Raw genomic sequence first — 26548 nt, forward strand, 5'->3', positions numbered from 1 at the left:
ATTTCTCATTTTTGTTGCTAGATTGAACCCAGGACCATGTACTCTGTTTGGTACTCAACTATATCCCCATCCCCAGGATGAACATTTAAATGCTTCAGGGAGGTAGATGTGCTGAGCTGGGGGGATATAAGAAAATACAGCAAGGGGTGTATTGCATCCAATCTGAAAAATGAAAACATTCTGGATAGTCAGGTCTTTTTATTGTGAAGATCAAGTTAAATAAGGTGTAATGTGTTAATTCTATGATTCAACAGATTTTTATTTGCGTTCTTATTACTGGCATAGTACAGCTCTGAGTACTGGAGACACAACAGAGGCAAAACAGAGTTCTTGCCCTTTGTTCAGAAAAGCCTGACTGAGGAGGGGAAATTTGAGGAACAATAAGGATCAAACTTGAGGGTGTGGGTCGGGGCAAGAGCATCCTGCATGCGAAAAGCTCTGGAGGCAGGAGATGCAGTGTTTGAAGCACAGTGCTATGGTTTGAAAGTGGTTTGTCTTCTATAGGTTCCTGTACTGGAAGCTTTATCCCCAAAGGAATGGTTTGGAAAGGTGGTGGAGTCTTTTAAGAGGTGGGTCTAGTGAGAGGTAATGAGGTCATGCGGTCACCATTCTCAGAAGGGATTAATGTCTGTCTCATGGGAATGGGTTATGTCTCTCAACATTGGATAAATTATCTGGACAGTATGTAGTTATAAAGTGGAGATATCTTGGAAAAACACGGCGGTGGGAAGGGAGTGAGCCAGCCAGTGCCCTGGGCTGCCGCCCCCAGATCTCACCTAGTTGGATTACTCTATCTCTGAGAGTGTTAGAGGACCCCTACACAGCTGCTCTCCACAGAAATCACCAGTGCTGTGACCCCGAGGAACTCCAGGCCTCTGCATTAGAGTCCCACACCTGTCATTGGAGTAGGACCCAGTGCCCGAAGTTCTACCCCACACAAGACTTGAGGACTGCCTTAGCAGAATCACCTTTCAACACATCTGCAGATCGCCAAGACTTTGCTTTGCTCCCACGCAGGTCACTCAGCTGCTAACTACCCACAGCGCAACGCAATCAACCAGCTCCCCCCTCCCCCCTAAAGTGGAGATTCCTCATCTCTTCTCCATGCACCACTTGCAACACTCCATGTTATGATGCAGCATGAGACTCTCACCAGATGTGGCCTCCCAGACTTGGACTTTTCAGCTTCCCAGTAGCCAAAATCAACCTCTTTTCTTTATTAATTCCCCAGTCTCAAGCATTTTGTTATAATAGCACAAAATGGACTAACACAAATAGCAAGGAGACTAATAAGTGAAGAGCAGAATGAGGAAGAGTGTCGTTGGAGATATAGCAGAAATGGGGATGGTAAGGCCTATAGTTCAGGTCAAGCACAGCATGTGTATGAAGCACCCTGCAAGTCTCAGTTATTACTAAAGGAATTTAAGTAGAATTAACTTATTAAATTGTTTAATAATCTAAATAGAATTTATTTATAATGTGTACATTACATATACACTAAAATATGACTGTTGTCACATCTGTAAAATGGGAATAAAAATAAAAACAGCAAAAACTTCACAGGATTGCTATGGAACTAAATGAGAAAAACACTTAGCAGTAATATCTAGCACATATAAAATATGCAGTAGGTTTAGTTAGCTAGAATAGCAGATTCTGTTTATTAGCTATTACTAATTAATAGTAATAAACATTTATAGGGCTTTGCTTTTATCCAGGTATTGGTTATACAGCTCTAAACATTGATTTTGATTTTACAACTCTGGGAGATGGAAACCCATTCTTGTTGAGTAAACCAAGGCACAGAGAAGTTCAGTAACTCATCCAATGAAGTCCTACTACTTAGCAGTTGCAAGATTGGGATCTGAGCCCAGTCCCTGGCCTCTGCACCAGTGCCGGTACTGAGCAAACAGAGTATGCCCTGCAGTGTCCCCTTGTGACCAGGACTCTGAAATCCTCAAGGGGCTTCCTTCGTTATTGGGTTTAGTCACTCCAGAACCACCATTTAGGTAAGGAGGAATGACTTCTTATTGACTCAATGGCTTTACCTAAACCTTCTTGCATTATTTTAGAGATCCCTATAACCAAATGACTAAATCTTCTTCCCGCTTTATAGATTAAGATGTTAAAGGTCTAATAAAACATTCCACAGCAGTTGATAAAATAAAAAAGAATTTTTGACTGGGGAGATTGTACTGGAAGTGTCTCACACTGGACTTGAAGGGTGTGGTGTGGGAGGCAGCAGGAGAGGAGGGCAGCTGGCATGTCCAAGGCCTGGTGCTCAGATCACCAGCTGAGTGATTCAGGATGACGCAGTGTGCCTTTTTATCTGTGACAGGAATGAGGAAGAATACCTGCCACACTTCAGGTGGTAACCAAGTAGGTATTTTTATAATTCATCATTTGACCGGAGATGCCCTCTGTCTTATTCTTCTTCCCTGTTGATCAACAGGAGACCATGAAACCTATTGAAGTATATGAAGTAGTTGTTTAAGGCTATGAAGTGCAACACTTAGTCTGAATGAAACTCAGACCAGGCCAAGTCCATGGTTTATAAGGACTTGTTTATAATTATTGTTTCAGGACCTAGAAATAGAATAGATAAAGAAGTTGTAATCCTTGAGTGATCAAATTTAGCTTTATTTTATTTTATTTTTGTGATGCAGGGAATCATGTCCAGAGCTTCATACATGCTAGGTAAATGTTCTAACACTGACCCACACCACAACTCTTAAATTTAGGTTTTTTCCTCTGACCTTTTAGCAGCAATGGCTACTCTCAACTATCCCACCTTCTTGAAATGCCTTCTCTGGGCTTCCATGACATCACAGTCTTCACAAACTTCTAGTGATCTTTTTGGAGTCTTCTTTCTCTTGTTTTTCCTCAAGTGTTGTTTTGCCTTAGGGTCCATCTAATGCTGCTTTTTTTGTACTTACCCTCTCCCTGGGTAATCTCATCAATTGGTTCTTACTTCTACAACCCTTTCCAGGTCTGTCTCCTGGACTCTAAAATGATTTGTTCAGTGCTTGGCTGAACATCTCCACTTGGATTTCCCACAGTCATCCAATGTCAGCATGTCCAAAACTGCTCACCATCCTCCATGCAGCTTTGCTCTATGAAAGACAAGGCCACCCATTCCATGTACCAGGTGAAACATTCAGCAGGCATTTTTTACTCTTCCCTCTCTCATATCCAGTCACAAAGTCCTATTGATTTTGCTTCCAAACTGTCTCCAGAATCTGTGGTTCACGCCCTTTGGGAGAGGACATATAATGGTTAAGAGCACAGATATGGATCTGTCCTGGCCACAAGGCTGTGGCCTTTGGCAAATTGTTCAGTTCCTGTCTGCCCCGAATGTAAACTGTGATGGTACCTTCCTGTAGGCTTTCCTGAGCGGGAGTGATGAGTACATGCAGGGTACTTAGGACTGTGCCCACCTCTGCAAGGGTTCCTGGGGGCGTTGCTGCCACAGGTGCTTTCATTTCACATAAAATGTCCAAGACACTCTGCCTAGTCTCTCTGTTTCTCGTCTTACCCAAATCTATTCTCCACCTGGCAAACCAGCAGATAGTTCTAAAGCTTGTATTGGGCCCTTCCTTGCTAATTATACTCAGGTCCAAACTCCTTGGCTTATTAAGGTTCTTCATTTTGCTGGTAAATGGATGGAACTTGAGACTATCATGCTAAGTGAAATAAGCTAATCCCCCAAAACCAAAGACTGAACGTTCACTCTGCTATGTGGATGATAACACATAAGGGTAGGGGAGGGAAGAATAGAAGTTCATTGGATTAGACAAAGGGAAAATGAAGGGAAGGGAGAGGGAATGGGAATACGAAAGACAGTGGAATGAGTTGCACATAACTTTCCTATGTTCATATATGAATACATAATCAGTGTAACTCCACAACATGTACAACTGCAAGAATGGGAAGTTATATTCTATGTATGTATGTACGATATGTCAAAATACACTCTACTGTTATGTAGATATTGTGTCCAATAGATTAGCTGATGGAAGTCGGGCAGGAAGAAACTAAACCAGAGCAGCTAACTATATACCAAGGCCATGAGCTGAAATGTGGACCATGCCTTTCTGTTTGTCTGGGTATCCCAGAACCATGTGTCTGGCAGCTGGTGCTAAGTACCCGAATTAGGTACTACTAATTATAATTATATACATAATCTACTGTTATGTATATCTGAAAAGAACATATAAAAAAAAGGTTCTTCATAAGCTATACTTAACCCTTGCTCTTGTCACAACTTGAAGTCTTCAGTTTCCTGCTGTCCGTCCTATTTAAACTCCCCTCTCTCCTTTCCCTGCAAAGCTTTCCATGTGCTATCCCCCTGTCCAGAGGTATCTTCCTCTCTCCTTTGCTTGTCAATACCTTTCTGCCTTTACCTGGCCAAAGACTCCTTTAGGTCTCAGTTTAGGACACTTCCCCTGGGAAGAATTCCCAGACCTCCCCTCTCCTAACCACTATTCTTCTAAACAAAAACTAGTTTGCCTACCAACTGGGCAAAATTCCTTGTCTGTTCTGGAAAATTCCATTTTCTCATCCCCAGTCCATGTTTCACCTGCAAGGTGAAGACAGAGCAGGTATGTCCTGGGAGGAGAGCTACTTTAGGAATAGTTTTGACTTTTATACTTCCCTTGTTCTTTTTTCTTCTCCAATAAAACTTCTTAGTGGGACCATGCTATTTCTCTGTGATTAACTGGACACTCCTTGTGGACATGCTGTCTTGTGGAAGGCTGACTGAGGCTTCCTTCTAGATAGACACTGGCACTCGTTTAAGTAGTACTACTGAAGGTCCATTCACTAGCCAGCCAGCTGGTCAAATCTGGGGCCGGAACTCAGATAGCTTGGGGATGGCTCTTTCTTTGGTCAGTTTCTCGAACCCACACTCACCTTGGTTTCAGGACTGGCCTCATCTAGCCCTTCCAAGCATAGGTACAAATCTGCTCCTCTGTTGCAGATTCCTGTCTCCTTCCCTAGATATTGTGTCCAATAGATTAGTTGATGGAAGTCGGGCAGGAAGAAACTAAACCAGAGCAGCTAACTATATACCAAGGCCATGAACTGGAATGCTGACCATGCCATTCTGTTTGGGTATCTCAGAACCATGTGTCTGGCAGCTGCTGTTCAGTACCTGAATTAGGCATTGGTGGACAGGGCAAGGCAAGGCACACAGGCAGCATTGGCAATACCTCTGGCCATTGCAGAGAATAAAGTCAGCATGGATCTGCTAACACACAAAGCGTAGGCCTCATCCATCCTCCTGGGGGTTGGCTAGCACTCACCAAGGTTCAGACTGGCATCTAGAAGCACTGCAGATAGTTCTTAGAGAAGGCAGGAGAAGCATCCAGAGTCAGGGCCCAACTTTACTCTCTACCCTTCCCACTGCCGTCCTTGTCCTCAATCAAGTATCTAAAATATAACTGGTTTGCAGAATAGTGTCTTCATTGATTATAGTGCTAAATAGTCCTTTAGGGTTGAATATTCAATGTTTGGCTATATGTTCCTTAATAGGCTTAGCAGAAATAACTAGTTATTGATAATGCTCCTAAATATGCCATTTTTTTTAAAAAAGAGTAGCAGAGGGAGGGCAAACACAGTTTTATTGTTGTTTTCCACTCCGAGCTCAGATCAGCTATTGGTGCTACCTCAATCCTGCTCTCTCAAGCTGAACTCTTGCACAAATTCTGACCAGATTCAGTGACATGTGTTACTCCTTTTTCGTTACTTTCAAGTGCTGTGGGCAGATTTTTTTTCATCTTAGAAAACATACATGAAAAATTTAAAAGGAAATTGAAAGAAGAGTCATCTGAAACTTTCACTCACTCACCATTTCTATGGTGATCTCTCCTAACTCTGATGGGCAGACATCATGTAATGGGAATTGCAGGGCACCAGGGCCAGAAATCTTGGGATGGGTTCTTGGTACAACCTGAAAAGACAGGCAAAAAATGGATCAAAAATGGCTAAAAGACATGCCACTCAATGTCCCCAGCTTCTCCAGCTGGCAGGGATCACTCTTCCTTTTTTACCCAAATAAAGTTACCTGTGACTGTATATGGCAAATACAGAGTATGCTGAGTTTTCCCTGGGTATTTCAGAGACTGCCCAGATAGTGTAGACCTGCTTCTCTTGCCTATCCTGACTGCACTGACCTCTGCGAGCCTTCTTGCTACAGATATACAAGGGAAGGTTGCTTTAGTGGCCATTATTATGGCCTTCCCAAGTGGTTGCCATCCCCGTCCCACATGAGGGTACATTCTCTTTTCCTAATAAAATCTTGGGGTTAATGGGAGGGTCACCTGAAGGCTCACACTCTGCCTTGTTTCTACTACCTGTCCTGCTTCCTTTGGTCTGGTTTCTCACCTCTCCTTTGCCTCTGAAGGAAGAAATCTCCCCTCCCCTCATGTAGCCCCCTCCCAGGAAAGACACCCCTTCAGACTCAACCTTCCCAACACAGTACAGGATCTGGCCCTTTCTTTTCAACTCCCAAATGGCCATGAAGTATTCTAAAATAGAAGATGATCTTTAACACCAAAGTTGAATACTGCTTCTTTAAACACAAAACTTTCAGCAATTTTGACAGAGTGGTTTCCCCAGCTTCTAATTGTCAAGCTTTCAGAATTACTAGGTGCATCAATCATTGTGTGGGCACCCTGGAAGTCTATTTGGAGGAGTTGGAGGCAGTCACAGTCCAATTGCACAAGGCTGAGAGACTTCCCTGATAAGAACTCATTTCAAGGAAAGAGAAGTTCAGGGCAGGGCCATGCCCAGATTAGGATATGGAGTTGAGGCTATGAATTCTGAGTCCAGCACCACTGATATTGCACCTGGGTCCAGCAGAGATGAGGATGGACATAAACAGCAACATTAGCAGCAGCAGTGACAAGAACCAAGTCAAAAGAGCTACTTTCTTGGTTAGAGATGCCATCTCTAAGAGGTTGGCCATGTGTTACACCCAGTCTAACAGCATGGGACACAAAAGTAAAGGAAGGACTCTGTCCTCTGGGAAATATATTCAAGATAGACTCAGAGCATTGATGAAACCAGCTTTGTGGGCAGGTAACTGGTGTAATTGTGCCAGGCCTCATACTCAGGAGGGTCCTGTGCTTGCTTTAAGCTCTGCTACCACCATCTTGAAATTCTTTACAACTTTTAGAAAAGGGACATCATGTTTTCACTTTATACTGAACCTTCCAAATTAAGTAGCTAGTCCTTAAGAAATGGTGCCAGCAATGTTTTTACTCCATTTGCCCATAGTTCCTAAAATGAACTATCTTGGTGGAACACTGGAGTCTTTAAGCTCCAGACATCACCACAGGGTCACCTGGAGGCCTGGGCAATGTTAGTGAAGCAGAATCCCAGCTCACCACCACTGAGGCATCTATGGATTTAATGGGCACAAGTAGCTCTAGAAGCAGTGGGCAACAGGGTCTTGGCTTTGGGCATCAGTGTCCTCAAGGGCAGATACCAGTCACCATAGTAGCTGGAACATTATCTTAGGTAGCTCTTTAGCCAGTGAATCGGTAAAAAGAGCCATTGAGGTCAGGAGAATAAGGTACCTCAAGGAACCCAGGAGAAACTGATAGGATAGCTTTACAGGACAGAGAGAGGTGGGTCCTGCTCCACATGTATGTGGGAACTGGAGTCAGAGGTAGGCTTCTAAAGTATTCTGTTACTATGACTTTGTTTTTACTTTATGAATTGTACAGCCTCAGAAACAGGTTACATATGAGAAGTGAAGGTAACAATAAAAAAACCTCTCCACCAAATTCTGCAACTGGAGTAAGACTTTTTGGAAAAAGGGAACCCTAAGTCCAATCTTGATATTTGCTGTGGGGATAAATCTAGATTGACTAGACTCCAGGCCATACTGATATTGAATGGTGGTAGTAACGACATGAATTTTTACTAATATGTCAGTGTTGTTTCAAAGTGTTTTCATGCATTTTGACTTAAATGAGCAAGAGAACAAACCTACAAGGAAGGAAAGATAGAAATTATCCTCACATTATAGATGAAGAAACCAAAGCTAAAGACATCAACTGGCCTGCATGCTGGAACTCTGCAGGTGGGATGTGTCTATGTTCAGGCATTCAGGCTGGTCAGGGAAATGCTTTCTGTATTCTTGTAACCTAGAACCCAGTGTACAAAGAAGCATTTGATAGATCCTTGCCAATTGTACCTAATAAAACATAGGATTCAACATATAATATTTTGGTTGAGACTTAAAATACAAAAAAACCCCTCATGTTTCATGGTTGTTGGGGAGCAAGTCTCTGCTAAGAAAAAAGCATACAAATCTTGGAAAGCAAGCCATAAATTGCTATGTGCCACTTCAAAAACCGTTTTAGGCATAAAAAATATTGTTCAATATACTTACTAAGTCATTTGATTCTAAGAGATATAATTTTGTTTAACTTACTATTTATGATTGATTAGGTTCCAGACTCCACAAAGCTAATGTTAACTGGAGAATTTTTTGTACCAAATAGATGTAAATGATTTCTATCTGTTAAAAAATAACTTGAAATCTTAGTTTATTTACCATTATACCATTAGCCAGCAGTCTTATTTAGCAGTCTTTAAAAAAACTATATATTTATCAATCTCTTCCATCTTCTTTGAAATCAGCTTTCATATCCTGATGGTGGTTCCCTTATTAATGAATTAAATATACCTTTGATCAATGTTCACTGTGATCTTATGTGTCAGGTTTTAAACTTTTTGAAATTTATATTTTGATAGTTTAAACCTGTATTATTAAAATTTCACTTGGAATAAGTTATATTTCAGGTTTTGAAAAATGCAACCATACAAAATAATCAGCTTTGTCTATTACTAGTCTCTTTGATGGTGCATGAAATTATAGGTTCCCAAGAAATAGTCTTTGAGATTGCAATCATGTTAATATTGCATCAATAACATTGGATGTTACCATTTTTCATCATAAATGTATTTTAGAAAATTTCACCATGAAAGATTTTGAGCATGCATAAAAGTGAACAAAATAGTAAAACCTCCATGAGCCCATTACACAGCTTCTATAATTATCAGCCCATTGCCAATCCTACCCCATCCACATTTGCATGTACCAGTTATGTGAAGCATTCACAGGCATCAAGTCATTTTATCTGTAAATGTCTTCTGAAATCAGGATACATAAGAGTGAGTTCTCACTTGAATCATAGTTCAGGCTAAATCTATTGAAATTGTCTTGTCAATAATCACATGCTGAGTAACTTTTCTCAAAGATAAATGTCTAGCTTTTTTAGGACATGAAAATATTGCTCTTTCATAATCACTAGAAAACATTTTCTAGCAAAAATACACTAATCAGCAGGTCTGGCCGTAAAACAATATATATATATATATACAACCTAATAAATTTAATTTTTTATTTGTTTTAAGTACTTAGATGATAAAGAATAAAGATACTAGCTAGGAAAAACAAAAAGAGGTAATTAGGTGTTGTTCCTTAGCTTAATAGATGAACTATGGTAACAAAAGGACATGAAATCTTAAACTGGATTCCAAGGGCCCTACCCTGGTTCTACCACTAAGCACTGTGCAGCCTTCAATGACTCTCAACCACAAAACAGGGAAAACAATAATATTGACCTTACAAAGTTCTTATGAGGATTAAGCCCTCAGAATAGGGCCTGGCACATTTGTAAATATTTATAAATCCCTCAAGACCTTGCCCAGCTGTATGCAATTTACATGTTCATCATCCTACTGTGTGCACAATTTTGTAGAATGTTTTTTCTCTATAGTTGGTGTTTATTTTCTAATTTCATGTACTCCCCTTTGAATGCAGTTAGTTTCCACGATGCTTATTCTAAGTTGTTTAACTATTTAATAATGATGTAGCCTGCTTTATTAAGCTCTTCCTCTGATACACATATGTAGGTTATTTTCATGTTTTGCTGTTGCTATAAAAGGCTACCATTTTTGCGTAGCTGTGGCAGTGAAAAGTCCCAGGAATAAGTAGGAGAAACCAAAAAGGAAGAGGGGGTATTGATGGGGAGTAGGCAAGTACTTGTAAATCTCCATATTGGGGTTCTCCAGAGGAACAAAACCAACAGAGTGTATATACAATTAAAAGAAGCAATTTATTAAATGGGCTGATGCCATCAGACTCCACACTGATCATTAGAACCTACCCTTTAGATAAGCACAGATGGGTTAGCATTCCTGAGTGAGCACACTGCTCGCTCACACTGAAACTGCAAACAAGACGTCATGTAGCACTATTCATGGAAATCTTATCTGAGGAGACTTACTGAGCAGAAGCCTCCTGCTATTGTCAGAGAAGTTTGGTTTCCTAGAAATTAGGGTTCCCACATTATTCTTTCAGGAATCAGTGCAATCAACCGTTTTAGGAGTTTACTCCACATTGATATTTGATTTACAAAGGGCTTATGTACTTTGTGTGTGTATGTGTATGTGTTCCATAAAGGTTTGTCAAGGCCAGAGATCACTATAAGGGCAAGTATGGAAACACTCTGGTATACACTACACAAAGATGCCCTTCCATTCAACAGAGGGCTAAGGGCTGGCGGTGGGAGATAGAATTCTGCCTCCCAGAGTTCAAGTCTAAATGGCTCAGCTGCTTCCTCCAAACTATTGTCTGACAGGGTCCTCAGGTTTCCAGGAGACAGGATGGCCAGATCTGTGAAGCCTAATAATCCATTTTATGGCCTGCCAAAAGCTCTGTGTTGAGTATGGTAAAGATTTCAAACTGTGCCTCCCTAAAGGAAAGTCAAAGTCTGAAGATGCCACAACCCCATCTATCACATGTACTTAAGAAGAGGTCACAGATTACTCCTTCCTGGAAATCTAGGGACCCTGTTTAGCCCAGAGGAGTAGGAGCAACAGATATCTCATCTGACCAAAAGTATGAAATTAAAATTCATGTTAAAGCCAGGCATGGTGGTGTGTACCTGTGATCCCTGTCACTCAGGAGGCTGAAGCAGGAGGATCCTTGAGTTCAAGGCCAGCCTCAGCAACTTAGTGAGACCTTGTCTCAAAAAAAAAAGGGGAAGGGTGGGATTGAGGATGTGGCTCAGCGGTTAAGCACTCCTGGGTTCAATGCCCAGAGCTTAAAAAAAAAAAAAAAGAGTCTGTGACAACTAAGAAAATTCTCCAAAGGGAAAGTTGTGCCACACCTGTGCCTGAAGAGGCCAGAATGCTACTAAAACAGGTAAGGGAGGGGAACAGAACACATTCAGTAGAGGGGAAATAAGACAGAAGATAATTCAAGCCACAAGGAACAAAGATTGGAAGATAAGTGGGACAAGCAAAGATGGGGTTAATATTCACCAGGTTTCTAGTTTTTCTGGAGAATTCTGAGTGCTATGTTGTCTTGCCATGAGGCTACGAAATCGAGGGTTGGTAGGGCAGGCAGAGCCTGCAACAGATGAACAATTTTGCTAACCATGTCTTTCTGGTACTTTCAGCAATTAATCCCATTAGATGGACTTCAAGACAGACTGGCTTTATAAGAAATTCCACAGCACTCTAGGTGTTGTACATTCTTCATCCAGGACTGGGAAGAGAAGACAGTTTCTGGTTCCTGAAGTCTCACAAGGATTTATATATCAGAAACATTTCCAGGGTGAATACCCTGATTACGTGGTTGCCAACAGATTGCAATGAAGTGAAGAAGCCAAAGAATTAAGAGACGTCAGAACCAGACATGAAACTGTAACTAACAAATCATTAACCTTTGCTCACTGCTACCTTCTTAAGGGCAAAGGTCCACCCAAACCTGGGCATAGGTGCCCAGCTGTGTCTCTGAATTTTAAAGAGCTAATCATTCTATGAACACCTCGAAAAAATTGGTGATTTGGGTCTCTAGTCTCCAGATTGAACACTTCCAGGAAAAATGCTGGCCTAACTTCAGTAAGGACAAACGCTCAGCAACCCGTACCCTTAAGCTTAAGCTTACCTACCTTAAGCTTACCCTTATCAGCAACAGCTTTAGCATCTCTGCTCTCCTAGGTAGCTGCTTCCAGGAAAAGATGAGGAATGTGAGCAGTTGATCATCTACTTGTAATTTGTTGGGGGGGAGGGCAGGAGTAAGAGCATATGAATTGACCTGAATTGGTACAATGGGGACAGGAAAAACCTCTTCCCTCTCCTTCTATTTTTGCCCCAGCCTATCCATCAGGAGCTGCAAAAATCACTGATGACAAGGTGTGAACAGCGTGGACAGCTCTGTGTGCGAGGCTCACTGCAGAAGCCTTCTCTAGGAGTGTACCACCCAAGTGGACAAAGCCACCAAAGCCATCCCTTCCCTCCCCCAGAGAGAGGGAGGGTAAGAGAACCAGGACTTCTTTCTTTTCCTAAGTACTATGCCTCATGGTACTAGTTTCCCCTCCAAGGTGTCACAGAAAGCAGAGCAGGTTTGATCACAATGACTCCCAAGTGGTCTTCACAGTTAAGGCAGGCATATGTTTCAAAAGGAGGCCTCTAGTCCCTTCCGTTTCACTGCACACACACATATACACACACACACAAACACATGCACACTTTGGTGTCATGGGAACACTGTCCATCCACTGGGTATGGCTGGCTTGTGTCAAGTATGACACCATGAGGACCATGACCCCCAGGTGAGCAGCATCCCATGCATTATGAAGTACTTGTCTTGGAAAGCCCTCTTCTCAAGGAGCTGTGGGGTCACTGTGTAGATAAGCCCCACATGTTGGCGATGTCAAGGATTTTTTTCTGAGTCCTTCAAGGTCAGTTTTTGGCCCTTGGTCCCTCTAGAATCCTGTGCCCACCTCCAATGAAGTCATCCATGCCGGGGTGAATGTGTGGAGGGAGGAGTTAAACTGCAGGGATCTGTCCATTGGTATGGTGGTGTCAGAGTCATTAGTTGTAAAGGTGTGTGCGAGATAGACTCCTCTGTCTTTTCTGCTGCTCCCTAGCATAGTGCACATGCTGGAAGTTTCTGAGAGCATTCTGCAGGTGCTGGACATCATACTTTAACTGGTTGACTTGACGTTTGGCATTCTGTCTTTTGTTAGGGAGTTTCTTGCTGGAAAAAAACTCCAGCTATTCTATTTTTTTTTTTTTTTAGAGAGAGTGAGAGAGAGAGAGGGAGAGAGAATTTTTTTTTTAATATTTATTTTTTAGTTTTCGGCAGACACAACATCTTTGTTTGTATGTGGTGCTGAGGATCGAACCCGGGCCGCACGCATGCCAGGCGAGCGCGCTACCGCTTGAGCCACATCCCCAGCCCTTTTTTTTTTTTTTTTTAGAGAGTGAGAGAGAGAGAGAGGGAGAGACCAGCTATTCTAAATGGCTGCATATCTGATCTACGCTTGCTTTGATTTTGTTTTTTATGTGTTTGTTGGTAGGGCGACTCCATGTCACACTGGCCCTGCTGGCCTGGGCTCCAGCTTCACAAAAGACTTACATTCTTGAGCAGCTACACAATTATATATACACAAATACACACACACACACACAAACATATACACAATACATATATACATTAGATATTGTATAGTACTACATATGCAATATATACTATATATGTAAATGTGTACATGTGATTCATATATGTGTAATTTACATGTTGCATAGAAAATATATATCCTGTAACTATACAGTATAGAATATATTTATAGAAGTTTTACAAACTTCTCTTTTCTCTGTTCACATTTTAGCAGGGCAGTGTTATAGTTTAGAACTGGAATGTCCCCTAAAGTTCCATTTTTTGGCCAAGGCTTGGTCCTAAGCTTGGTGCTTTTGGGAGGTGGTGAAACTTTAAGAGGTGGGGCCTTGTGGGAGGTTTTAGGCCATTGTGGGTGTGGCCTCAAAGGGGATTGTGGACACCTGTCTCTCTCTCTCTCTTTCACATCTGGCATTGATGTGAACCGGCCTTCCCTGCCACCTGCTTCTGCATCTGTCATGATGTGCTGCCACAGGCTCAAAGCAATGACTGAAACCTCCAAAATTGTGAGCCAAAATAAACCTTTCCTTTTTAAAAGTTGCTTATCTCAGGCATTTTTAAAAAGTACTGGTACGTTGACTAACAAATAGTATATACACTTTAAATTAAAAGTGCAATAACATTAATAATAAAATGGTCTTTTTAAACCCCTTCTCCAAAACTCACCAAGGGAAAAATATAGTGAATAAAGATACTGGGTTAAAATTGTAATCACATTCTTGAGGCTAAAAATTTTGACTCTGTATTTGCAAGAGCTAGAACATTATCTTATTTGAACTGTGCTCTTTTTTGAAAGCATGAAACAAAATAAAAAACTAAGCTCCTGTTGTCTATACCATGAAGGGGAAGTATGAGACAACTGGGAGACTGATTCTCTTCCTCCTTTGGGATTTATGATATGTTATCTCTGAGAACTAGTATTTTCCCTTGAGAAATATTAATGTGCATGTGTGTGCGTGTGTGTGTGTGTGTGTGTGTGTGTGTGTGTGTGTGTCTGTGTGTATGCTGGTTCAACTATTTGGTGTCGGACCATTAAGATCAGAGTGTCTGAAAATCCTAGCTGTGGAGTCCACAGTGAAGGACTGGGGATAGCGATGGGTATCACTCAAAGTCCTGCTCAGCCATGCCTCCTGCATTCTCCTCCTCACACACACTGAGTTGGGGGTTCCAGATTCTGATCCCGGAAAATCAGAAAGCAGAGGGTACCACAGTCTGGCTGGGCACAATTCAGGAGCCACTTGTCAAAGGAAACAAACTTTATTTTTAGAACCACACACGCCAAACAAAACAGCTCCTCAGGAAAACCTTCAGAGCCCAACTGCCTCCAACAGCTGCCCACAAGCCTCTCAACCTCCCCCACTCCTCCTGCTCTTGAGGTGATTGGCTGGGTCGCGTGGGCGGAACCAAAAAAGTCCCCCAATGAGCAGCTCTGTGGTCTGAAAGGGCAGGGAAACAGCCCAATGAGCATCACCGCAGAGGAGCCAATCAGCTAGAAGTTGCTGGGGCTGCTGTGAGCCAATCATCAGCTGGCAGTCTGAAAGTTTGCTGGGGCCCCTTCGGCTGTGGCTCTCAACAAGAGGGCAAGACATACTGAGGCCAGATCAGTCCCTATGGGTAGGGGCCTGGGTATTTTGGAGACAGGGCAGAGGGAATATAAGGTGGGTGGGAGAATCAGGCAAGTTACCAGGGGGAATTTGTAAGGGGCTGAATTTCTTCGCACAGTCTTAGTTCTATCCTCTCTATATTAAATTCCCTTGGGATTCCCCTAACCCCTTCAATAAAGTCTGACACATGTAGACAATGTTATGGGGTACTTTCTTGGAGGACAAGAAGATCAACCTTCCCCCTAACACCCAGGAGAGTAAGTGCCAACTTCTCACAGGAAGCGTAGTGGTAGGCAATGGCCAATGCAGAAGGAGGGATGCCAGCAGCAGAGCTGGGAGTGTTACTACTTGACTCTAGGGGTCTGATAAACGATAACTGGTTATTGGGTCAGCAGGCTTCCTTTCCCCCACCTCTTTCAAAGAGCTGTGGTCGGGGAATTTCCACCTGATTGAGACCCGAATGGCCAATCAGAAGCTGACATGACAAAGGATCCCAACCACCACAGGGTCCTGCCAGCTGAAGCCATTGGCCTGTCAACTCACATCAGCCCTGACCAACCTGTGACCGACCCACAGAATACCTCTCAATTCAGCTCAGCCAACCTGCTGTCGGTAGCTGCAATTTAGATGGCCTGGGCCCTCCTACCTCCAGCTTCCTTCATTAGTATTGTTCTCGCCTTTCCTGCCCCTTACTTCCCGGCCCTCACGCTTTCATCGACTGGTGAACCTCACCCAGGAGGCCCCCAATTAACCACCTTTTGGTACCTCATTCTTGTTCCATCGCTCCTGATCTTGTGCACCCTTCTGGCTTTATACTGGTCTAAACAGAAAAGTTAATGGTGAAAAGCAGAAAAGGAAGCTAACCAATATGGCTATATTGGGAAGGCAAAGTGAGATCCAGCATCTCAGCCCTGTCTTAGGATGCTAACAGGAGTTTTAGTTTTAAATACAGGGGGAAATGGGGTGGGGGGACCAAGAGCTATACAGAATTAAGCAGCCTTGGTCAAACTGTGGTCTAGCAGACCATTCTCTCGGTTCTGTTTCTGAGAGGTGGCTTAGGATAAGTTCTTATTGCTTGAGGGAGGGGCAATTTCTTTTTGCTATTCAGACCTGTGATCCTGGAAAGGGAAAATTCCTGCTTAGGGAACAGTCTCATCATGGGTTGATTTCCTAGAAGGTATAAGACAAAGAAGATTTTTAGTTGCTAGTCTGAGCTCTGAAAGAAGTCAGGAATGTTGTAAAAACTGACAATTGAAAGTCTCTGAAAATATCTGTCTTAAAGGGGGATAAAATAAGTTAGGTCAATTTAGGGCTGGTAAGTCTTGTATTACTAGTTTTTAGATGAACTTTCATTAAATGATTAACATTGCTCTTAAGGTAATAAAGGAGACAGATACAAAATGAAAGCAGAGATGCCAGGCTTTATCCTGCTTTCAGTTACCCACTGGGCCTCTGCAGGCCGACTTGTTTTAACTACTTTTAGCAAAGATAGTCTCTTTAGGTTTCTTTTACAAGAGAGAGCTGAGGAAACACAAGTAAGCTGCTCCTGAGTGATACCAGAAGGATGTTGATTTTCTCATATTTACAGTAAAGAAGAGAACCTAGTTTGAAGGACATCAGTAATGCTTTTTTTTTAAATTTATTTTTTAGCTGTAGTTGGAAAAATACCTTTGTTTTATTTATATGTGGTGTTGAGGATTGAAACCAGGGCTTCGCACGCGCTAGGCGAGCGCTCTAGCACTGAGCCACAACCCCAGCTCCAGTAATGCTGTTATGTGAGAAATGCCACATAAGCCACATGAGCTGTTGTGAGTGAAAGGAAGGAACAATTGGCTATTACTCTGCACAATTATGAGATGACAAAAACTAGTTCTGTGTGCACGAGGCTTTGCATGAGGAGAAAAAGACCCTGGATTTAGGATGTTATAGTATTCTAAAATGATAAGAATTGTATCACAGAAAAAATGGCATGGCAGGACTGGATAGTTGGGCAACCACCATAGATCAGTTTCTTACCATATCAAAATTATAGCACTTACTTTATTCATCATTATGATCTAGGATATTTTCTAAAATTCAGTCGGCAAAGAATTTTCTTCATGGCATTTAAGGTGAGGCAAATGACATTGTCATACAGTCAGGAAGAGAAAGGTGAATGCTGTAATTCTAAATTGGTAATCTTCAGAAGAACTCTTTGAAAAAAAAAACAATCAACATGAATTTGAAAAAGATTCCAGGGCTAGCCAAGCAATTAAGGATCGATCATTAAGCCAAATCATTGAAGATCTATTATGCTCAAAAGAGTTTGTATTGCTTCTTCTACTTGCTGTCCATGGAAAGAAACACAGAGGTTAAAATCAAAGCAGAACTGAATTTCATTTGGGAATCACATTGCAATTGGAACACAGAACATGATGATAGGAATGCACATGCTATGTAAACCGGTAGGTGTAGTAGTAAAAGAGATTAAGGCAAAGGGAAATTTTTAAAGGCAAAAATGAGACACATTGTACAAGATATCTTGAAACAACAATCTTTGGTTATAAGGATTAATAGTAAGGGTGATGGCAGTCTGAGGTTGTCATCCTCCTAGAAGCACTTTTGGACAAGGTTGCAGTGACCTTTGTGCAAGGTTGTGGTTCCAACTTTTGAAACAGTTACTACCAGGCAATCATGCATTAAGAACTCTTCTTTCATCATCTCTTGATGTTGTTTTATTAGGAGTGACATAAGCAATTCCATTTTGATTCTGACATCTTTCGCACTACTCACTACTCTTAAGGACTCTAACGACTATGCAAATTTAGAAGGTCTGGTTTCTTCCTCTCTGGTAGCAGCTCCAACATCTCCTTATATTTCTATGGTTCCTAGACAAGCATAAGTGTGAGTAGCAAGAAAACAACGAAGAATTATCTTTATTAATTTGGGATCTTTGTGGAAAAGCAATAGAATATACATCATTCTTTTCTAGTGCTAATCATCAGCATCAAGGGCAGAAGCATGTGACCTTTTTTGTATGTCCTGAAGTTGCCAATAACTGATTGTGGTACTGAACTAGGAAACTGTTCAACATTTCAGGTAAAAAAGAAACTCATAGCATAAGATTTTATTCTGACAATGTGAACAGGTTTTAATTATTTATTTGGCCCAAATGAATTAAATACAGACTAAATGCAAAAGGCTGGTCCAGGTCCTGAAGGAGGACTTGAAGTAGTTGGAGGTCAACTGTCCTTTCAAACCAGATATATCAGCCATTACACCTTTAAGAATCACAAATGATGGTTCTAAGATGCACATCTATCCAGTTTGAGGCCTCTTAGCACCGATGGCATCTGGTGATCCCCATAGTCCTTACTGCTGTCCTGATGCAGCCATTACTGCTTATCTATACTGTGACCATGGACATCACTGTTCAGATTATCCCATCAACTGAGTCACATGCATTTTAGGGATCAGACCTATACAGTTGAATAAATTTACCATTTTAACCATTTTAAGTGTATAGTTCAGTACAAACATTTAAATACATTCGCACTGTTAGGTGACTGTCACCTCTATCCATCCCCACACTTTGCCTTTATCTCAAACTAGATCTCTATGTCTTTAAACAGTAACTAACCCCTGTTCTTTCTTCCCTCTCATCCTGGTATCCACCATTCCACTTTCTCTATGAACTTCACTACTTTAGATTTACAGAGTGGAATCATACAATATTTGTCCTTTATCACTGATTAATTTCATCTAATATAATCCCTCAAGACCCATGTGTGTTGCAGCATGTTTCAGAATTTCCTTCCTTTTTAAGGCTGAATTCTGTCCCATTGTATACCACGTTTTCTTTCTCCAGTTCTGTTAATGACTCATAATTCTTTTTAAAAAAATGTCTTTAATGAAGCATAATTGTTATTTAGTAAACTGCACATATTTAAAGTATGATACATATGTACATATGTATGTGTGTGTGTCTATTAAGAAAAATTACCTAAAAGAAATAATAAAAACAGTGGGCAGCATGTGTAGTACCATAAGAGGACATTCTTTAACAGCCACTCAAGGGTCACTCAACTGTTTAGGGCCGACAGAGCTTCTCAACCTCCTTACTGGTGACAGTTGGGCCAGATAATTCTTTGTCATGGGGACTGTCCTGGGTATCACAATATGTTTAACAGCACTCAGGGCCTACATCCCCTATGTGCCAGTAGATGCCCCTCCAATCTCATTTTGTGACCTAACATATATGCATACAATACCAGAGTACTTCAGAGAGGCCAAATCACCCCTGGCTGAGAAACACCACTCTAGAAGTGTGTACCTGTTGGACTTCCCTGTTGGCTCTTTAATAATAAAGAGCTCATATGCAATCAAGTTGCTTGTTAACTTGCAGATCTCATTTGGTAGAGATGCAAATAATTTCTGTCCAGTTGAAGAGAGATCCACAAACCTTATGGTTTTGTATCACCCCAAAGGGCATTAAACAGTTTTGTACCTGACCCAGGAACTTTATTCTAACATTCCTTTATAAATATCTATAATTATTTAGTTTCTCAGCATGGTCTTTGAACCAGCCTTACCATCTTACTGCCTCTCTCATTAATTAGTGAGTTGAGTAAATTTTTGACATGGTATTTGCAGAGTCATGTTTTCAATTTGGGGGAAAGTTACAGTTTAGCTCCAGTGACTTTTCCTTTCTAGTCTGATATGACTGAAGGGTCACCAATGTGAACTCTGGGCGAGAAGCCTTTTAGCTTTCACATTTGGCTTCCAAGTCTTCCTAGATCTCTCTCTGTGCTGTTTTTACATCCTTCTCATCTCTCGCAGCCCTTCTTCTTCTTATCCCCAGCATCATCGATTTATTTGGCTCCAGCATCTCCACATGGACCAGGGCAGTGTCTTGCAGCTGCTTCCTTGCTGCCAGTCTTTGGCTTCTTCCTTCCATCCCTGGTGAACTCTGCTGCCAAATAAGTAAGGACTCTTGATCTATGGTTCTAACATGTTGATTCTGGACCAAGAGGCAGGCACAGGACCACCGAACATCTGAACTGACACTTCTGGCCTTTTAGATTCAGAATTAAGGTTGCGGTTGCTACACACTGAGGAAACTGAGAACCAGAAAAGCCAAGTAAAGCCAGGTGCAGTGGTGCATGCCTGTATTCCAGCAGCTTGGAAAGCTGAGATGGGAGGATTGCAAATGTGAGGCCAGCCTCAGCAATTTAGGCGAGGCTCTAAGCAACTTAATGAGACCCTGTCTCAAAAAATAAAAAAGGAAAAATAAATAAATAAGAAAATCCAAGTAGCTTATTTAAATCACATAGTGAGGGATGGGAATAGTTTCAAAGAGGTTCATAATCAGACTGAATGTGCCTTAGATAGGCCTCTGGAAAGTGACTTTGGGCACAAATCCCAGCTATTATTCAGTTCCCCGTTCATTTCCATTGCAAAGTACAGGCTAGAAAATATAAATTAGTTATTCTCATTTGCAGGAAATAACAGGTGTGGAAACTGGGGCACCAACAAATTCAGGCTTTCCTGGCTTCAATCCACACCCTCCAGAGCAATCCTGATTCTTTGGCATTGTATCCTGCTTGCTATGACCCCAGAAAGGTCTGACTTCCTTGTTCTGCCACTCATTTGATCGTATAGTTGGTTTTTCCTGATACTCCCATAATTAATTCTGTTTGCTTTTCACTGTGTGCTTCTGTTTCTTTCAGGGTTCCAGTCTCCCAGTTGTGTTTCCGTCTTTCTTGACAAACACTATCTTCTAACTTCTTTTTTTTTGTTGCTGTTGCTTGTTTTCCCACAGAAAACCAACAAGTGAGTTAGGTCCAAAATTAAAAAGTTCACCCCACATGAATAGTTAGATCAGCTTGGTGTGATGCCATTTATTTTTGTCTGATTGCACAGACAGCAATAAGTATTGTATTGGCTTGTTCGTGAGCAGGAACTTGATTAGAATCCACAAAAGTATCTTATTTAAATAGCACATAAAGTTCTATTCAAATGTGGCCAAAGTTAGATGCTTCCTAAGAGTGGTAATAAAGTCCTATTTGTTTAGCCAATTAAGATTGATGTATTTGCTTTCTTTTTTTATGAATTGGATTATTATTTTCTTTCACAAAATCACTGACAGCATGTAGTTTTCAAAAGTATGAGTATTGTTTACCTACCCCCAAATTAATACATTTTGGAACTTAGTAAGACCTTAAGGCAGCTCTACTTCCTTGAGCTTCCAACCTCCTCTCCCCATACCCTGGTATTAACATTTTTCAGAATTGCAAAGGTCAGAAGCTTTATTCCAACATGTAATTGTCTGATCTTAGCATAATCATTGCCTTTCCTACTTCATTTCATATTTCAGAATATATTCCAGATGATCTAAAATTTCAGTGTCAAAATACCATAGAAATTGTTAGAAGAAAATGAGTTTTTGAATGACTCTGGAGTAGAAATGGGCTTTCAAATCATTAAATGAACCTCAAAACCCAAAAGAAAAGTACATAAAATAAATGGAAACTTCTATATATCAAGTGTTATACTGAAGAAAGAATCCAATAAATGAATAAATGAATAAAATAAAGGTCCTTCAAAACTAAAAAATATTAAAGAAAACCACAAAGTGTCTTATTCGCTTAACCACTTACACATTCAACACACACTCAAGCACCTGAAGCAATGAGTGGGGCTAGTTAAACTGACTTGGAAGGTGGATTGTGGGTTTGGGGTCTGGGCCAGGTATAGAGAGCTTGCCTAGCATGAGGTCCTGGGTTCCATCCCCAGCACTGGGTGATCCAGGATGAGTGTTTGTCTGAGGTGAACCCATCACATGGAGTTTTGTTGTCTTGGGTAAGTTATTTTCTTTCCTTACTTGACCCATTCTGTCTCCCTTTGTGGGTAGAGAACTGGAGGCCCAGGGAAGAGAAGGTCTGGGGGGTTTCTAGAGAGTAGCACAGCTTCATCTAGAAAACATACTAGAAGTGACTGGTCCAACCAGGAGGAATACACCCTGAACAGCAGGGTGTAGATGAGGTGGTAGGCCTGGGACCAGACTGCCAGGGTGCAAATTCTGGCCCTGCTACCTACCAGTTGTCATTCGATGTCACTGTGCCTTACAGGACTCGTGAGGATTAAAGCAAAGTGCTTAGACCAGTGCCTGGCACACAATAAGCCTCGGTATGAGTTAGTTATGCTCATTCCCAGGCACTGGGGATGAAAAAGTAGACAAGAACACACAGTCTTGGTCCTAGAGTTGTCTTTGTTCACAACATAGTGCAGAATAGAGTGTGGAAAAGACTAAAGAGGAAACATCAAGGACGTTATGGGAGTAAGGAAGGGAGCCTCTAACCCAGGACAGGGGCAGGGGAGGCTGCCTAGAGGAAGCCACAGCCTTGCTGAGACCTAGAGGAATCAGGAGTGGGCCTTCCCTCTGGATAAAGGGAACAGCTGAAGTCCAAGTGAAGAGATGAGAAAGACTAGTCATTTCCAGGAAATAATCAGAGAAAGGCAGTAGGGATGTTCAAGCAAGTCCTGGGGTAAGGACAGGTGTCAGGGTCTTGAGGATGAGGCTGGTGCCAGGCCCACAGCCTGGCAGCTCCTTCTTTCTCTACCAATTGCCTGGCTGATCAGGCATTACCTAAATGCCACTTCCTGCAGGATGTTGCCCATCAGGTAATACTTCAATGCTGCTTCCTCCAGGATGTCTTTGAGGATCCTACCTGCCCCAGCATGTTAGGTCTACTTGCCGCAGGAGCCGTTGGTGCCTTGGCAATATCTCATTATTATTTGTTTGTGGCTTTTCCTCCTCAACACTGAAGTGCTGCAGTCATAGCTGCATGACAGTTTACCAACATACATCAATTAGTATGTCCCACTTATAGATAAGACAACAGAGGCAGGGAGAGGATCCTGGAGATTCCCGAGGGCACAGGGAGCCAGGCTTTCCCACAATCATTCCAATACAGGCTTTACTTCCCAGCAACCTGCATGACAGCTACAGTTCTGTACCAGACAGAGCTCATCTCCCATGAACTGGGGCTGCAGCTGTCATGGGTTGGAAGGCAATGAGCACCAAGATCTGTCTGTTGCACCTCCACCTGTGCAGGCCTCCACCTGCACCTCCCTGACCCATGGATGTGTGTAGCAGAGGAGTCAGAGGCTCACTCCTGGCTCCTACAGGTCTGCACTCACCTCATTATCTGGCCTTCTGTTCCTCACCCAGGAATGCACAGACTTCCAGGGTTGAGTATACAGCTGACCGCACCTTACAGGCTAGGATGCGTAGAGAAGGTGCTAGAAATACTTTCCTCATTTGCTACCAAAAAGGATGGCATGGACAGCCAGCATGCTTTTTGTTTGTTTGTTTGTTTTTTTGTTTGGTATTTTAAAGTCAAGAAAATAGAACTAAAGTATATTGTGTAGAGTTTCATTGAATGCATTTTTATCTTTCCATATAACAGATGGCATGGTGGTCATTTTCTTTAAAAAAATATTATATTCTTTTTAAGAGGCAATATAAGTAAGTGAAGTGGCAGTTTCTTCATGTTAAATGATGCAAGTGTTTGGAGTATGAAACTTAAGTTTTTATCACTTCAAAAACATTCAATAGATACGGGAAAAATGGGAGTTCATAACCCATTTGAATCAAATGTATGAAATATGTCAAGAGCTTTGTAATGGTTTGAACAACTAATAATAAAAATTTAAAAAATTCAATAGTACATGCTTAAAAAGGCATATTTCTACTAATATCTGGTTACACCTAAATGTACACATGCACACACATTCCTTCCTCCTCCCCATAAAACAATGACACAGGCCTGCAAAGAGGTAAAATAAGGAAAAAAAAAAAACACCATTGATTTCTGCAGTCAAAAGAGAACTATTTTGGCCACTGCTCTGTCTCCGAATGCGGTTGCCTCCAACTAGGGACACTGGCCAGGGACTGGAAGTTCATTATCAAGGTGCCTGAGGTTTGGGTTACACCTAAGGTCTTCCTGCTGGGTGTGCTGGTGGCCACCATCTTGCTGCAGAGGCGGGAGAGAGCTGGGCTCTCCCTAGCTCTGCAAGTCCTGAAGCATGTGGGGATGGATGGGGCTGTTTACAGCGGGTTAGAAGGTTGGAGGAGGGTGTGAGGGCATCTTGTTCTCAGTTCACCCAGTCAGCTGGTCTGGTACTCACTGGGTTCCTAGGGCTCACTCAGGCCGGCACTTGTTGGGTTCTGGTACCAGCCCGGTCCCTGACTCAGTCTGGCATCCACCTTTCCCCAGGTCTGGCATCAGTATGGCACCCAACAGGGTCCTCTGGCTCCCTAATCCCCAGTCTCCCAACCCCTCCCTAGACACCAACCTGGCCCAGCTTTCACAGGTATGTGGCCAGTCTGCAGCTCTCCAGTGCCTGGTACTGATCCTCCCAATACAGAACGGTCTCCAAGACAGGTGCAAAGGTCCCAGCGCTCAGCCTTCAGGACCATCTGGGAGAGTAGTGCCTGATGTCTTAATAGGAGTTATTTGGTTAAGGCTGTATATTGTTTGTATTTGGTGCTGTTAATATTGATCTCCCCAGGGCTGGGATGGTGGCTCAGTGGAAAAGCACCTGCCTAGCATGTGGGAGGCACTGGGTTTGCTTCTCAGTACCACATTATAAATAAATAAGATAAAGGTGCATTGACAACTAAAAAACAATATCTATTTCCCTCCTTAAATGTGAGGTATCAGAAATCTTCAGACATTGTATGTCTACAGGGTAGAAACTGTACTTCCTCAGACCCACACTGCTAGATGGCAGGACACACGAACAACATGAAAAAACAAGAGAACAAAGCCCCCCAAGCCAACCAAGATGCTCCAGTAATAGAATCCATTGACAACACAGTAGAAGTAATGTCAGGGAAGGAGTTCAGGATGACTGATCCGCAACATAAAGGATGACATAAAAAGTGAAATCAGATAAATTTCAGTAGGTGAAAGATCACTTCAATAAAGAGAGATTATGAAATCAAGCAGAAATCTTCAAAATTAAGAAATAATAAACCAAATTAAAAATCAATGGAAAGCATCACCAACAGATTAGACCACTTGGAAGACAGAACCTTAGGCAATAAAGACAAAATACATAATCTTGAAAATAAAGTTGACCACACAGAGAAGATGGTAAGAAACCATGAACAGAACTTCCATGAATTATGGGATAACATGAAAAGACCAAATTTAAGATTTACTGGGATAGAAAATGGCATAGAGATACAAAGGAATGCACAATCTTTCCAATGAAATAATATTGAAGATTCCCCAAACCTGAAGAATGTAATGGAAAATCAAATACAAGAGGCTTATAGAACCCCAAATGTACAAAATTAGAGCAGACCCGCACTAAGGCACATCATTATGAAAATGCCTAACATACAGAATAAGGACAGAATTTTGAAGACTGCAAGAGAAAAAAGTATTGTATTACATATAGGAGGAAAATAATTTGGATTTCAGCTGATTTCTCAACTAAGACCCTCAATACCAGGAGGTCCTGAAAAACACATACCAATCTCTGAAAAAAAATGATGCCAACCCAGAATTTTATATTCAGTAAAATTAATCTTCAGATTTGAAGATGAAATAAAAACTCTCCATGATAAACAAAAGTTAAAAAAAATCTCAACTAGAAAGCCTGTACTACAGAACATTCTTAGCAAAATATTCCATGAAGAAATGAAAAAAAAGTGAAAAACAGCAAAGGAAGGAACTAAACCAAAGGAAAAGACAATCAAAGGAGAAACTAACTCAAATTACAATACAGAAATAAATTAAAATGAATGGGGATATAAATCATATCTCAATAATACCCCTGAATGTTGATAGCCTAAATGAATCAATCAAAAGACACAGATTGGCATATCGGATTAAAGAACAAAACCCAACAACAATATCCTGTCTCTAAGAGACTCAGGTAATAGGCAAGGACATCCACAGACTGAAGGTGAAAGGGTGGGGAAAAAACATATCACTCACATGGACTGTATAAACAAGCACGGGTTTCCATACTCATATCAGATAAGTGGACTTTAAGCCCAAGTCAGTCAGAAGGGACAATGAAGAACATTACACACCGCTTAAGGGAATTATACAACAACAATCATAAATATTTATGCCCCAAATGATGGAGCATCTATGTACATCAAACATACCCTTCTCAATTTCAAGAATCAAATAGACTACAACACAACAATATTAGGTGACTTTAACACATGTTTCTTACTACTGGATAGATCTTACAAACAAAAACTAAACAAACTATAGAACTAAATAATACAATCAATAATTTGGACTTAATGGACATACATAGAATATTTCATCCACAATGAGTGAATACGCTTTCTTCTCAGCAACACATGAGATCCTTCTCTAAAATAGATGGCATCTTATACCACAAAGCAACTCTTAGCAAATACAAAATAATTCTATCAGATCATAAT

General features: G+C 41.5%; 1 long non-coding RNA gene and 1 pseudogene across 1 annotated transcript in view; both read right to left on the reverse strand.

Annotated features, from left to right (window-relative positions):
* Positions 1–2757: 2757 nt before the first annotated feature.
* LOC144249032 (uncharacterized) overlaps positions 2758–26548 on the reverse strand; it is a 35227-nt gene continuing 11436 nt past the window's right edge. Inside the window, exons 2-3 of the long non-coding RNA XR_013343756.1 lie at positions 5849–5950; positions 2758–3253 (exon numbers count right to left, since the gene is read on the reverse strand). This is a non-coding gene — a long non-coding RNA (uncharacterized LOC144249032). The remainder of the gene's footprint in view (positions 3254–5848; positions 5951–26548) is intronic.
* Positions 8060–24553, reverse strand: LOC113179989 (Golgi SNAP receptor complex member 2-like; annotated as a pseudogene).

The sequence above is a fragment of the Urocitellus parryii genome, chromosome 6, assembly GCF_045843805.1.
Source record: "Urocitellus parryii isolate mUroPar1 chromosome 6, mUroPar1.hap1, whole genome shotgun sequence".
In the NCBI taxonomy this organism is placed as follows: domain Eukaryota; kingdom Metazoa; phylum Chordata; class Mammalia; order Rodentia; family Sciuridae; genus Urocitellus; species Urocitellus parryii.